The following is a 12,732-nucleotide window of genomic DNA, read 5'->3' as shown; positions in this document are numbered from 1 at the left end:
CACATACACTGCCTGCCTGCCTAACTCCTGCTATCACCTTCACCACTGATTATATGCAGCTGGATTAGTCCTCAGAAGGACTGTTAGTTCAGTTGGATATATACTGTGTATATGTTGTGGAATACCTATACTAACTCTAAACAAGCAAATCTCTCCCTGACTCAGCAGCACCTCTCCCTACTCTGCCTGATTCCGGGGTAGACTGTGACGAGCATAGAGGCGCCAGGTCTTATATAGACCTGATGACACTATGCAGTCAGCCAATCACTGTAATGCCCTCAACCAACATGGCTACGGCATTACAGTGCATGGCAAGCAATCCCTGCATGTTCATTGGCCAAACATGCAGGGTGGGGACCCGGAAATACTCGCCGAGCTTGTCGAGCACCGTGATGCTCGGGCGAGTAGTCACTAGTCAGCACCATAAATATGGAATGTTTACATAAACTTATTGTATTTGTCAGTAAAAGTTTAAAAAGCATTGACATACTGATAATTGTTCTTCTGTTACCATAGAAACATTGAAGCAAAACTGTCCACAATTGTACTGTATACAATATATGTGCATTATATAAAGATACATCCAGTGACAAACCAGTGATGGTCTCTGTAATCAAAGTCATTCATTTCCCATGTTCGTGTCTATCTGACCCAAAACATGACGACAAATTGATATCATCCATATTTTTTTTCTGCAAGATGTAACACAGAGAAATTATTGGATCATCATTTTTATCCACCCATAAAGAAACTAACTTGTGCTCTACACAGTAGTATAGTAACTCCATTTCCCATTGGGATGTAAATTTATGGCCCCCCCAACTGACATTGCACCTTTTCTACCTCCACACAATTATAATGTCCCCTCTTTGCCTTCAAACAGTAGTTTGAAGACAAAGAGTCCCTTTTGCAGTGTCCTGCTTTGTGCCCCATATATGAATTAAGCCCCCCTGTTTGCTCCACATAATAGTTAGGTCACCCCTTTCTGCCAGCATACAATAATTATCTCTCACTTGTGCTCCCATAGAATAATTATGTCCATCTTTGGGTTCCCTTACAATAATTATGTCTCCCTTTTTTCTCCTTACAATAAGAATGTTCCCTATCTGCCTCTATACTAAAATCATGCCCTATTTGCAGCAAATACAATACTAATGTCACTAAAGATAAGCAGATCGATCCACGGGGGATCAAGTTTGAGTCAGATTTTCTGAAAATAGCTGTAATACAAAAATAGGGAAAGTGCTCCTTGTGTAAATCTGTGGATCTAGTTTCAATACCAGATTCTGCACTTCTCACCTGGGGAGGTTGTGCATAGCAGGCACAACATCAGAGAGGGCGTGAGTCCACTATAGACGGCTGCAGCTCCGACCGCTGGTTCCTAGGCATATATTGCTGGAACTGGAATGAACGCTTGAAAATCAGAAAAAACTTTCGGACGCTGCCAGTGGATGAAGGATGTCCAAAGTCCGGTAGATGAAAAGTTTTTATTGTATTACATATTTCGGAGTAGATCCAACTCCTTCCTCAGATACAAAAAACAGGATAAAACCTTTAAAAGGGTCAGTGATGACATTACAATTAGCATCACACATGATAATCAGAAATAAATGAATTTAACAGCAATTAGTTAATTTAAAACATCTATAAAATACTGATGGAGTAAAAATAAAATGAGTAAAAATAAATAACTTCCTTTTAAAAAACCCACAAAAAACTTTGTGTTTAAAAAAAAATCCTGTTTAAAATAAAAAAAGAAAGAAATAAACTTCCTATTTAAAAATAAAAAAACACAAAACAAAACAATAAAAAAAAGTTGAAAAGAGTTTTGTGGACTTCCCATTAGGAAAATTGAATCAATCATATTGTGTATTTTCGATGCTCTCATTCAGGCCTATAGGACTGAATATCTTGCAACGTCCCTCAATGCCTTGCTGCTCTGACATGTAGTGGATTATCATACCTTTTACAGTTCCTAGGCCATCAGATGTTAGTGTTTTCCAGCAAATCACAGTTTATATGGCCGAGTCGATATCTATCACCAGAGTCACTGGGTAAGTCTCTCTCTCCTGTAGAGTGTAATCTCTTATGACCAGTGGGTTCCTCTCTCTCTTCTCCTTGTGTGTATTTTCCGAGGAATTATAATCTTTTCAGTATTGAGATTCGTGCAAATTAATTCGCTGTAAAACAAATTTTTGGTGAACATTTAGCAAAGTCAGTAAATTTGAATTTCAAATGATATGTTCATCTTTAAATGTCAGTTTGTAATGAAATAATAATGATGCCGCATTTGCTCCCATACAATAATAACAATTTTCCCTTTTGCCCCCATACAAAAGAAATTTCTCCTTTTTGACTTCACCTACAAGTATGACATACTAATGATGGCCACCTTTGTGACCTCCAATGCACTGATTTTTAATTTAAAACAATAAGCAGCTCTTCCCATTTACTCATGCAGAGCCACTGAACATTTTGGCCACAGCGCTATCGACATGAGATTAAGGTTGCAGCGGCACAGACTCGGTGCTGTATCCGAGAACAGTGAGTAAAGAACATTTCTTTTTTTGGTTTTAAAAACAAACAACTCATGGTCATGGGGATAGTTTTTTTCTGAAACCAGATAATCCCTTTAAGCAGGCTAAAGCTATGAAAGTAGAAAAGCAGAGAGCCGAGTGACTTTGGCTTTGCCACAGTTTTAAACTGTATCTGCGTAATGAGAACATGAATATATTTAAAAGCGGCACCTCCCCGGGAGACCAGGTGAGCTCCGGTTGCCCTTGGGCCCATTTGTGGTTGCATCCCATGAGTCTTCGATCATTATGCTCCTGTTCACTGCTATTTAGATGAACAATTAAAATGTTACGTTTATGAAAAACTCATATCAATTGGATAATACATACTTTTTAGGTGGTATTGTGTAAATCCTGTTTCCTACACACAGGTTCCCCAGTGGGTCTTGTTGCAAAAAGAAAACAAAAGGAGAAAACAATCCAATTTTGATCAGTTTAATCTTTGAAAAAACATAATATTCTACAATGAAAATGACAAGTAACTCAAGCTAGCTCTTCTATTAAAACATGTTAACAACTTTGAAACCAGGAGATAGCATCTGTCTCATTTTATGTCATCTCCATTATCACATTCATGGTTGTGAAGCTATTAATGGTTCCTATGACAATGTGTACATTTACCTGATAATTCAAACCACTGATAGTTCCATCAATTTTTGACATGACCATGTAAATTTGGAGCTTAAATTCTAATTCATGACATTTCCTAGATGTTCTGCTCTCACAAATAGGCTAATATATGCTAATATTGTTTAAATTATCTGTGTATCAGGGTAAATGATCTATCAGCAAGTGTGTAAGACCCAAAATATTTAATAGCAGTAATTAAGATTAATGAGTGTCTATATAATTGACCTATTTTCCTATATACATATTACTACAAAAAGCTAATGACAAGTACACTGCTCAAAAAAATAAAGGGAACACTTAAACAACACAATGTAACTCCAAGTCAATAACACTTCAGTGAAATCTACCTGTGCAGTTAGGAAGCAACACTGATTGTGAATCAATTTTCCCTGCTGTTGTGCAAATGGAACAGACAACTGGTAGAAATGATAGGCAATTAGCAAGATACCCCGTATAAAGGAGCGGTTCTGCAGGTGGTGACCACAGACCATTTCTCTGTTCTCATCCTTTTTGGCTGTTGTCTTGGTCACTTTTTCATTTTGCCATTGCTCTCACCCCTAGAGGTACAGTAGCATGAGGCGGTATCTACAGTACAACCCACAGAAGTTGCTCAGGCAGTGCAGTTCATCCAGGATGGCACATTAGTGTGAGCTGTGGCAAGAAGGGTAGCTGTGTCTGTCAGCACACTGTCCAGAGCATGGAGCACATACCAGGAGATGTGGAGGGAGCAATAGGAGGGCAACAACCCAGCAGCAGGACCGCTACCTCCTCCTTAGTGCAAGGAGGAACAGGAGGAGGACTGCCAGAGCCCTGCAAAATGACCTCCAGCAGGCAACAAATGTACATGTGTCTGCACAAGCGGCTAGAAACCGACTCCGTGAGGGTGGTATGAGGGCCCGACGTCCACAGAAGGGGGTTGTGCTCACAGCCCAACACCGTGCAGGACGCTTGGCATTTGCCACAGAACACCAGGATTGGCAAAGTCGCAACTGGCGCCCTGTGTTCTTCACAGATGAAAGCAGATTCTGTTATGTTCTGCTACCAGAGCTAAGGAAAGAGAGGAGATCTGTCCCTACGATAGAACTCAGCTTTATCCCTACGATGTAACAGGGGACCTGATCCTGCGATCAGACCTGCTAAAGTCCTAAGCTAGTCTGTACGGAGACTAATAGATATGGGGAAGGAATCCCTACAAGTACTAAGGACTGGGAGGAAAATGGGACACCTCCTAACAGAAATAGTAGCAGACAGACAAACAAACAAAATATATAGAACACTGAGGTCCGTAGACCAAGCAAACCAACAGAGTTAGATACAGAGCACAGGCTAGCTAGAAAGTAGTTATACAATGAAGTCCAGCAAAGCCAGAAGGGCGGAGCAGGATTAAATAGGCCAACAAGGTCATGTGACCAGCAAAGGAAAAAACCTAAGAGCAAGGTTCTAACAGTACCCCCCCTTCTAAGAGGATCCTCCAGATCCCCTAGGACCAGGCTTATCAGGAAATCTCCTGTGAAACGCTCTGATAAGTCTGGACGCGGAAACATCATCCGACCTCACCCAAGAGTTATCCTCGGGTCCGAAACCTTTCCAGGCCACAAGATACTGCAAACTACCTCTATACCGTCTAGAGTTAAGGATGCGAGAAATTTCATATTCACCGTCCTCCACCACCGGAGGAACAGAGGCAGAGGCGTCACAATCCGATACAACCGCTTTTTTCAACAGAGAGACATGAATTACCGGATTAATTCTCCAGGAGGTAGGAACCTCCAACCTAACAGCAGATTGGTTTACAACCTGAAGCACCATAAAGGGCCCTACAAACTTGGGACCCAATTTCTTAGAAGGAATCCTCAACCGCAGATTCCTAGAGGACAACCAAACCATGTCACCAACAGCGAACAAAACCTCCTGTCGTTTCCTATCAAAGTAGTCTTTAGATTTTCTGTTGGCCTCCTGAAGATTACAACGCACATCCGTCCAAACTCGCTCTGAATCACCGGAAAAATTCTCCTCCTCAGGCACGGCAGATCCCAACTTGGAGAACGACCCAAACGACGGATGTCTCCCAGAACAACAAAAAAAAGGCGAACAACCAGCAGAAGAAGATGTATGGTTGTTAAGAGCAAATTCAGCAAGTGGCAGAAACTCAGACCACCCCTCTTGATTGTCTGCCACAAAACAACGCAAGAACTGCTCAACATCCTGGTTTTTCCTTTCTGTCTGGCCATTAGATTCAGGATGATATCCAGACGAGAACGACAAATGAACTCCCAACCTGTCACAAAAGGCACGCCAAAAACGAGCCACGAACTGAGGACCCCTATCAGAAACAATGTCAGTAGGAGCGCCATGAAGTCTGACAATTTCCTTGACAAAGGCCTTAGCGAGAGTTTTAGCGCAGGGCAGTTTGACGAAGGGAACCAAGTGACACATCTTGCTAAAACGGTCCACGACCACCCAGATGACAGTAAAACCCTCAGAGGGGGGAAGGTCAGTTATAAAGTCCATAGCCAAATGTGTCCAAGGAGCACTGGGAACCTCCAAAGGACAAAGCAACCCTGCAGCAGGAGTATGTGAGGACTTAGATCTAGCACATATAGTACATTGACGCACCCACTTAATGACTTCCTTCTGCCATCCAGGCCACCAAAAACTGCGACCCACCAGTCTCTTGGTCTCAGAGATTCCGGGATGACCTGCCAACTGAGATTCGTGACACTCAACAAACAAATCTCTCCTAAAGGTCCCAGGCACAAACAACCTCCCATGAGGAGTGTTAGATGAGGCATTCTCCTGTGCTTTAAGAATCTCATCTTCCAAAACGGAGTCCAAAGCAGCTATCACAACACCTTCTTGTAAAATGTTCTCCTTTTTCTCAGCACCGACTATGGGAGAAAAACTGCGAGACAAGGCATCCGCCTTAACATTCTTAGTACCAGGGATGTAAGTAACGGAGAAATTAAACCGCGAGAAAAACAGTGCCCACCTAGCCTGACGGGCGTTCAGGCGCTTGGCAGCATCAAGATATATCAGATTTTTATGATCCGTAAGAACCTGAACGGGAAATTCCGCACCTTCCAAGAAGTGGCGCCAGTGTTCAAATGCGAGTTTAATAGCCAATAATTCCCGATTACCAATATCGTAATTCAGTTCAGTCTCCGAAAAATTTTTTGAAAAAAAGGCACAGGGATGTAATCCATCCCCGTTATCCTGAGACAATACTGCACCAACCCCCACAGAGGAAGCATCAACCTCAACCAAAAACGGCTTAGTCACATCAGGCTGCATAAGGATGGGAGCAGAGGTGAACCTCTCCTTGAGATACACAAAAGCTTCAATGGCCTCAGAAGACCACTGAACCGCATCAGCACCTTTCCTGGTGAGATCGGTCAGAGGTTTGACAATACTAGAAAATTTTTTTATGAATTTTCTGTAATAATTGGCGAAACCTAAAAACCTCTGTATCGATTTCAAACCAATAGGCCTAGGCCATTCCTGTACAGCTTGAACTTTAACAGGGTCCATCTCAAAACCTTCGCTGGAGATAATGTAACCCAAAAAACTAATTCTCTGTACAGCGAACTCACATTTCTCCAGCTTAGCAAAAAGCGAATTGTCCATTAATAACTGTAATACCTCACGTACGCTCCGCCAATGAGACTCCAGATCCGGCGAATAAATCAAAATGTCATCCAAATACACAACCACATTTTTGCCGATCAAAGGTCTAAGGATGTCATTAATAAGATTCTGAAAAAATGCAGGAGCATTAGTAAGACCAAAAGGCATAACCAGATTTTCAAAATGACCAACAGGAGTGTTAAAAGCAGTCTTCCATTCGTCACCCTCCTTCATGCGCAACAGATTGTATGCCCCCTTAAGGTCAATTTTAGAGAACCACTTGGCCCCCATTAACTGGTTAAACAGATCAGGAATCAATGGCAGTGGGTAAGGATTTCGTACAGTAATTTTGTTAATCTCACGAAAATCCAGACAAGGACGTAAACCGCCGTCCTTTTTTTTTACAAAAAAAAAATCCAACCGCCACAGGAGACTTAGAGGGCCTAATGTGACCGGCGGCCAAACTTGTCTGTGTGTATTCCTCCAAAGCCTTCCTCTCAGGAATAGTAAGGTTAAATAAACGACTTTTAGGAAGAGTCGCTCCAGGGACAAATTCAATAGAACAATCATAGTCTCTATGGGGAGGCAAAACCTGCGATTCCTTCTCAGAAAAAACTCTCCAAAAATCCTGAATAGGAACAGGCAATTCTCCCCTATCCAAAGCTGCAATACGCCCGTTACAACACTTGTCATAACATTTATGGCTCCAGGATTTAATTTCACTGGTAGACCAATCCAGTACAGGATTGTGAAATTTTAACCAGGGCAATCCCAATATTACTGGAGAAGGCAAGTTATTCAAAACTACCAAATCCAATTTCTCATGGTGAACACCATTAATAGTGAGAGGAAATTCACAGACCTTGAGAGTAATATTCTTCAAAGGGGAACCATCCACAGAAACCACAGCAATGGGGGATGATAAAGGTTCGGGTTTTAAATTGAGTCTTTCCAAGAATCCCCCATCAATTACATTCAGAGTAGACCCACAATCAACAAACACCCGAAATTCCATTAATTTTTCCTGAGCAATCGTGGAAGCAGCTAAAAATATACCCTTGGAATTTAAACAGGCAATACGGGCATGACTGACCATTTTTTTTTCTTTCTTCATACGAAGCTCACAGCCTTTAATCAAATGACCAGATTTTCCGCAATAGAAACACAAGCCTTCAGAAAATCGACGGTCTTTTTCTTGAGAGCGAGGTGCCACCGATCCAATCTCCATCGGTTCACCACTGTTAGTACACACATTCTCATAACCAGAAACTGACATAGCAGAGGATTTGCTCTCATTAACCCTTGCACGCAGTCTCCTATCCACCCGTATAGCTAATTGCATAGCCTGTTGCAAATCTTCAGGTGTAGGATAAGCAATTAGCAGGTCTTTAACCCTTTCATTGAGCCCAGCAAGAAATAGACTTTTCAGAGCAGAATCGTTCCACCCTGTTTGAGTAGACCAACGACGGAAATGAGTACAATATTTTTCCACATTACCTGATCCCTGTCTCAAACGTCTTAACTCAGTCTCAGCTGATGCGACACGGTCAGGATCATCATATAATAGCCCCAAAGCAGAAAAAAAACTATCCACTGATCTGAAGCATGTATCACTAGGTTGCAAAGAAAAGGCCCACTCCTGAGGCTCTTTGCGCAAAAGTGACATTATGAACCCTATGCGCTGGGATTCATCCCCAGAAGACTTGGGTCTCAAACGAAAATACAATAAGCAAGCATTTTTAAATGAAAAAAATTCTCGGTGTTCACCAAAAAATAAATCCGGCAAACATACCTTAGGCTCCAAGAAATGTGCTCCAGGACAGTTACTCACGTGCTGACGGAGCTCGGCCACCTCCAGAGAGAGTCCCTGCAGGCAATGAGCCAAATCCCGAACCGACACCATGATGGAACAGAAAAATCTTTCCTTAGAGAATTTGCAGGCTGGACTTACTGTTATGTTCTGCTACCAGAGCTAAGGAAAGAGAGGAGATCTGTCCCTATGATAGAACTCAGCTTTATCCCTACGATGTAACAGGGGACCTGATCCTGCGATCAGACCTGCTAAAGTCCTAAGCTAGTCTGTACGGAGACCTATAGATGTGGGGAAGGAATCCCTACAAGTACTAAGGACTGGGAGGAAAATGGGACACCTCCTAACAGAAATAGTAGCAGACAGACAAACAAACAAAATATATAGAACACTGAGGTCCGTAGACCAAGCAAACTAACAGAGTTAGATACAGAGCACAGGCAAGCTAGAAAGTAGTTATACAATGAAGTCCAGCAAAGCCAGAAGGGCGGAGCAGGATTAAATAGGCCAACAAGGTCATGTGACCAGCAAAGGAAAAAACCTAAGAGCAAGGTTCTAACAGATTCACACTGAGCACATGTGACAGACATGACAGAGTCTGGAGATGCCGTGGAGAGCAATCTGCTGCCTGAACATCCTTCAGCATGACCGGTTTGGCAGTGGGTCAGTAATGGTGTAGGGTGGCATTCCTTTGGAGGGCCGCACAGCCCTCCATGTGCTCGCCAGAGGTAGCCTGACTGCCATTAGGTACCGAGATGAGATCCTCAGACCCCTTGTGAGACCATATGCTGGTGCGGTTGACCATGGGTTCCTCCTAATGCAGGACAATGCCAGACCTCATGTGGCTGGAGTGTGTCAGCAGTTCCTGCAAGATGAAGGCAATGAAGCTATTGACTGGCCCGCCCGTTCCCCAGACCTGAATCCGATTGAGCACATCTGGGACATCATGTCTCGCTCCATCCACCAACGTCACGTTGCACCACAGACTGTCCAGGATTTGGCAGACGCTTTAGTCCAGGTATGGGATGACATCCCACAGGAGACCATCCACAACCTCATCGGGAGCATGCCCAGGTGTTGTAGGGAGGTCATACAGGCACGTGGAGGACACACACAATACTGAGCCTCATTTTGACTTGTTTTAAGGACATTACATCAAAGTTGGATCAGCCTGTAGTGTGTTTTTCCACTTTAATTTTGGGGGTGACTCCAAGTCCAGGCCTCCATTGGTTAATAAATTTGATTTCCATTGATGATTTTTGTGTGATTTTGTTGTCAGCACATTCACCTTTGTACAGAACAAAGTATTCAATGAGAATATTTCATTCATTCAGATCCTGGGTGTGTTATTTGAGTGTCCCCTTTATTTTTTTGAGCAGTGCATAATGAGACACAATCAATGAGAATTCTTGCTTTGAAAACATCACTGTCTAGTGTGTACAATTTAATTACCATTAGCATTAAGCAACCAGGACATCCATCAGGCCAGTGGGCCCATGAATACCATCAGTGGCATGTCAAAACAAAATTTTAAAAAAGTGTTCTGCTGCAGCCACTGTTGTGACTACTGCTCATTTACAACATATGTCAGATCAAGGCAGCTTGAATTCTCGTAGTCTGTTTAGGGGCCAACAGTTAAAGTCAGGTGCAATGGCGCAAAGGAAATTACAGATGTTTCAATTAAAGAGTGAGTCTCAAACTAAAAAAGTGGGAGGAAAATAAGGGCAGCATGGTGACTTAGTGGTTAGCACTGTAGGCTTGCAGTGTTGGGTTCTTGGGTTCAAATCCCACAAAGGAAAATGTCTGGAAGGAATTTGTACGTTCTACCTGTGTTTGCATGGGCTTCCTCTGGAATCGTTGGTTTACTCCAAAGACATACTGATAGGGAATCTAGATTGTGAGCCCCAATGGAGACAGTGGTGAAAATGTCTGTAAAGCACAGAGGAATTAATGGTATATAAGTGAGAAAATTAAATAAATATAAATTGTTACCTGTTGTGTTATTTTTATTATGGCTCTTATTTCTGAAACCATTAAACCATAGATCTTTTGCTCAGAGTTCTGTTGCACTTTATTTCCATTCTTTCCCCTCAAAAGCCCCCTTAACAAATTCCGTTTTTCAGCCCCTTCCCTATAGAAGCCATACCATCCTGAAATTCGAGCCTAAAAGATCTAGCCATTTTATGGACTTCCTCCACAAAGATTCCCTGTTCTAACCTCCCGGCTTCTTTCTTTACAGAACTCCTATGGTTTGTGTTGGATTCCATCTCTTTTTCCTAAACATAGTTTCTGCTAACTTCAGGACGTTTACACACACACACACACACACACACACCTTCCCACACAGTGTTCCTGCTACCTTGAGGACCCTTACACACACACACACCTTCCCACACAGCGTTCCTGCTACCTTGAGGACCCTTACACACACACACATATCTTCCCACAAAGAGTTCCTGCTACCTTGAAGACCCTTACACACGCACACAGCATCAGCACATCCTAAATCATGTTTCCTTTCAATCCTGCTGCCAGTATTGGGTTGGACTGATGGTAGTCCTGAAAGTAACTGTGCCATCTATATACTGTGGTTTTCATCAGTTCTAATATGGAGGTTGTGATATATCCTTGAAAAAGGTGAACTGTTAAGGAATGGCCATGACATCTAAATGTAAATATTAAAGTCATTCAACAAGTTTATAATGTGTTATGTGAGCTTTTTCATTGCTTATTACTGAAAAGGGATGTGGTCATTTTATGAATGAAAATGTAACCATTATGTATGTTCAATCTTTTAGGTGCTTTATTAAAATGATGTGTGAACTAATGGAAGATGCCAGACAATTAAAATCCTTTGAGGGGACAACTCTTTATAAGACATCATTTTCAGTTGAAAAGTGCCTCAACGTAGAGTCATGCTAACTAAAATAATGAGTGGAAAAATGAAATCTCTTTTAAAATAATCATGCTATTAATTTCTTGTGGGATGTCCTAGGATGTGATAGTTTCATTTTTATGTTCTATAGCTGTAGCCTTCAACAACCTCTATGTAAAACATTTAAGGCCCCAATGGTTGCTACTTGCTAATGTTTTTATTTCCTCTTTTGTCAAAAAGGATGTTTGTCCTTTTCTAAAATACCATTCTACTATTCTGTTCGGTATTTTCTATACCTGAAACCCTATTTCTTTTCTTAGAATGATCAACTTTTAAGAACTAAATATTGAGATAAATGTGTCATAAATTCCTTCTAAACCGTAATTGTCAAAGTAAAAACCTATACTCTCTCATCAATCAGTTTCAATGTTTCACTCCCACGCCATAACAATGTGTGCTATATTATTAAATATAATTTTTCATGCTTTTTCTAACTAAATTGTTGTAAGAGCTATTAACATTGTTCCTCATTATATTATCAACAAGATTATGACATTTGTACAAATGACATCAATTAATATTTCAGAAATATTACAAACAGATTTATGTAAAATATACAAATACCTACCCATAGATATGATGATTGCCCTTTTAGTGTTACAAAAAAGCACTATTACTTGTGCTTTCCATTTCTGTTCCATTCACATTATTGTAATTTGACTTGTGCAATACCGCTGCTAAATATTTTTTTTCTTTTGTTGCAGTATTGCACAATTCAAATGACAATATTGATTGGTGGTTGTAGCTAGACGATTTATTTCATGATTTGCATGAGTGATTGGTTGTTGAACGGTACTAGGTTTTGAGTGGTTTGACGTGTGTGCCGCTTCTTGTATCTCTGTATTCATATTGATGCGCACATCATACAATTCAATACAGATAGTGCCATTCAATGTATTTGAAATGCTTTCCCTTTTCTGCTTAGAGCATGTGCTAAGTAAGTCACAAATGTGCATGAGTGGCAGGTAACACACACCTGTCATACTCTATAGAAACTTCTCTAAAGAATAGGACAGATATGACAAATGTGCGACACCTGCCACTCGCGCTCTTACCCGACAGATGTTTGTAGACTTGATTAGAGATGAGCGTTGTTCGACTCGAACTGTTCGCCAATCTCAAATTCGAGCTGTTTTGGGCGGTGTTCGAGCCGTTCGGCG

General features: G+C 41.5%; 1 long non-coding RNA gene across 1 annotated transcript in view; it reads right to left on the bottom strand.

The window, feature by feature from the left end:
* Window positions 1-2,006: 2,006 nt before the first annotated feature.
* LOC141271122 (uncharacterized) overlaps window positions 2,007-12,732 on the bottom strand; it is a 77,946-nt gene continuing 67,220 nt past the window's right edge. The window contains exons 2-4 of the long non-coding RNA XR_012321837.1: window positions 10,465-10,566; window positions 2,904-2,958; window positions 2,007-2,180 (exon numbers count right to left, since the gene is read on the bottom strand). This is a non-coding gene — a long non-coding RNA (uncharacterized lncRNA). The remainder of the gene's footprint in view (window positions 2,181-2,903; window positions 2,959-10,464; window positions 10,567-12,732) is intronic.

Source organism: Phyllobates terribilis, unplaced genomic scaffold, assembly GCF_046119375.1.
Source record: "Phyllobates terribilis strain yellow unplaced genomic scaffold, ASM4611937v1 Scaffold_5__5_contigs__length_657084704, whole genome shotgun sequence".
NCBI classification, from domain to species: domain Eukaryota; kingdom Metazoa; phylum Chordata; class Amphibia; order Anura; family Dendrobatidae; genus Phyllobates; species Phyllobates terribilis.
This window is presented reverse-complemented; position numbering and strand designations above follow the sequence as displayed.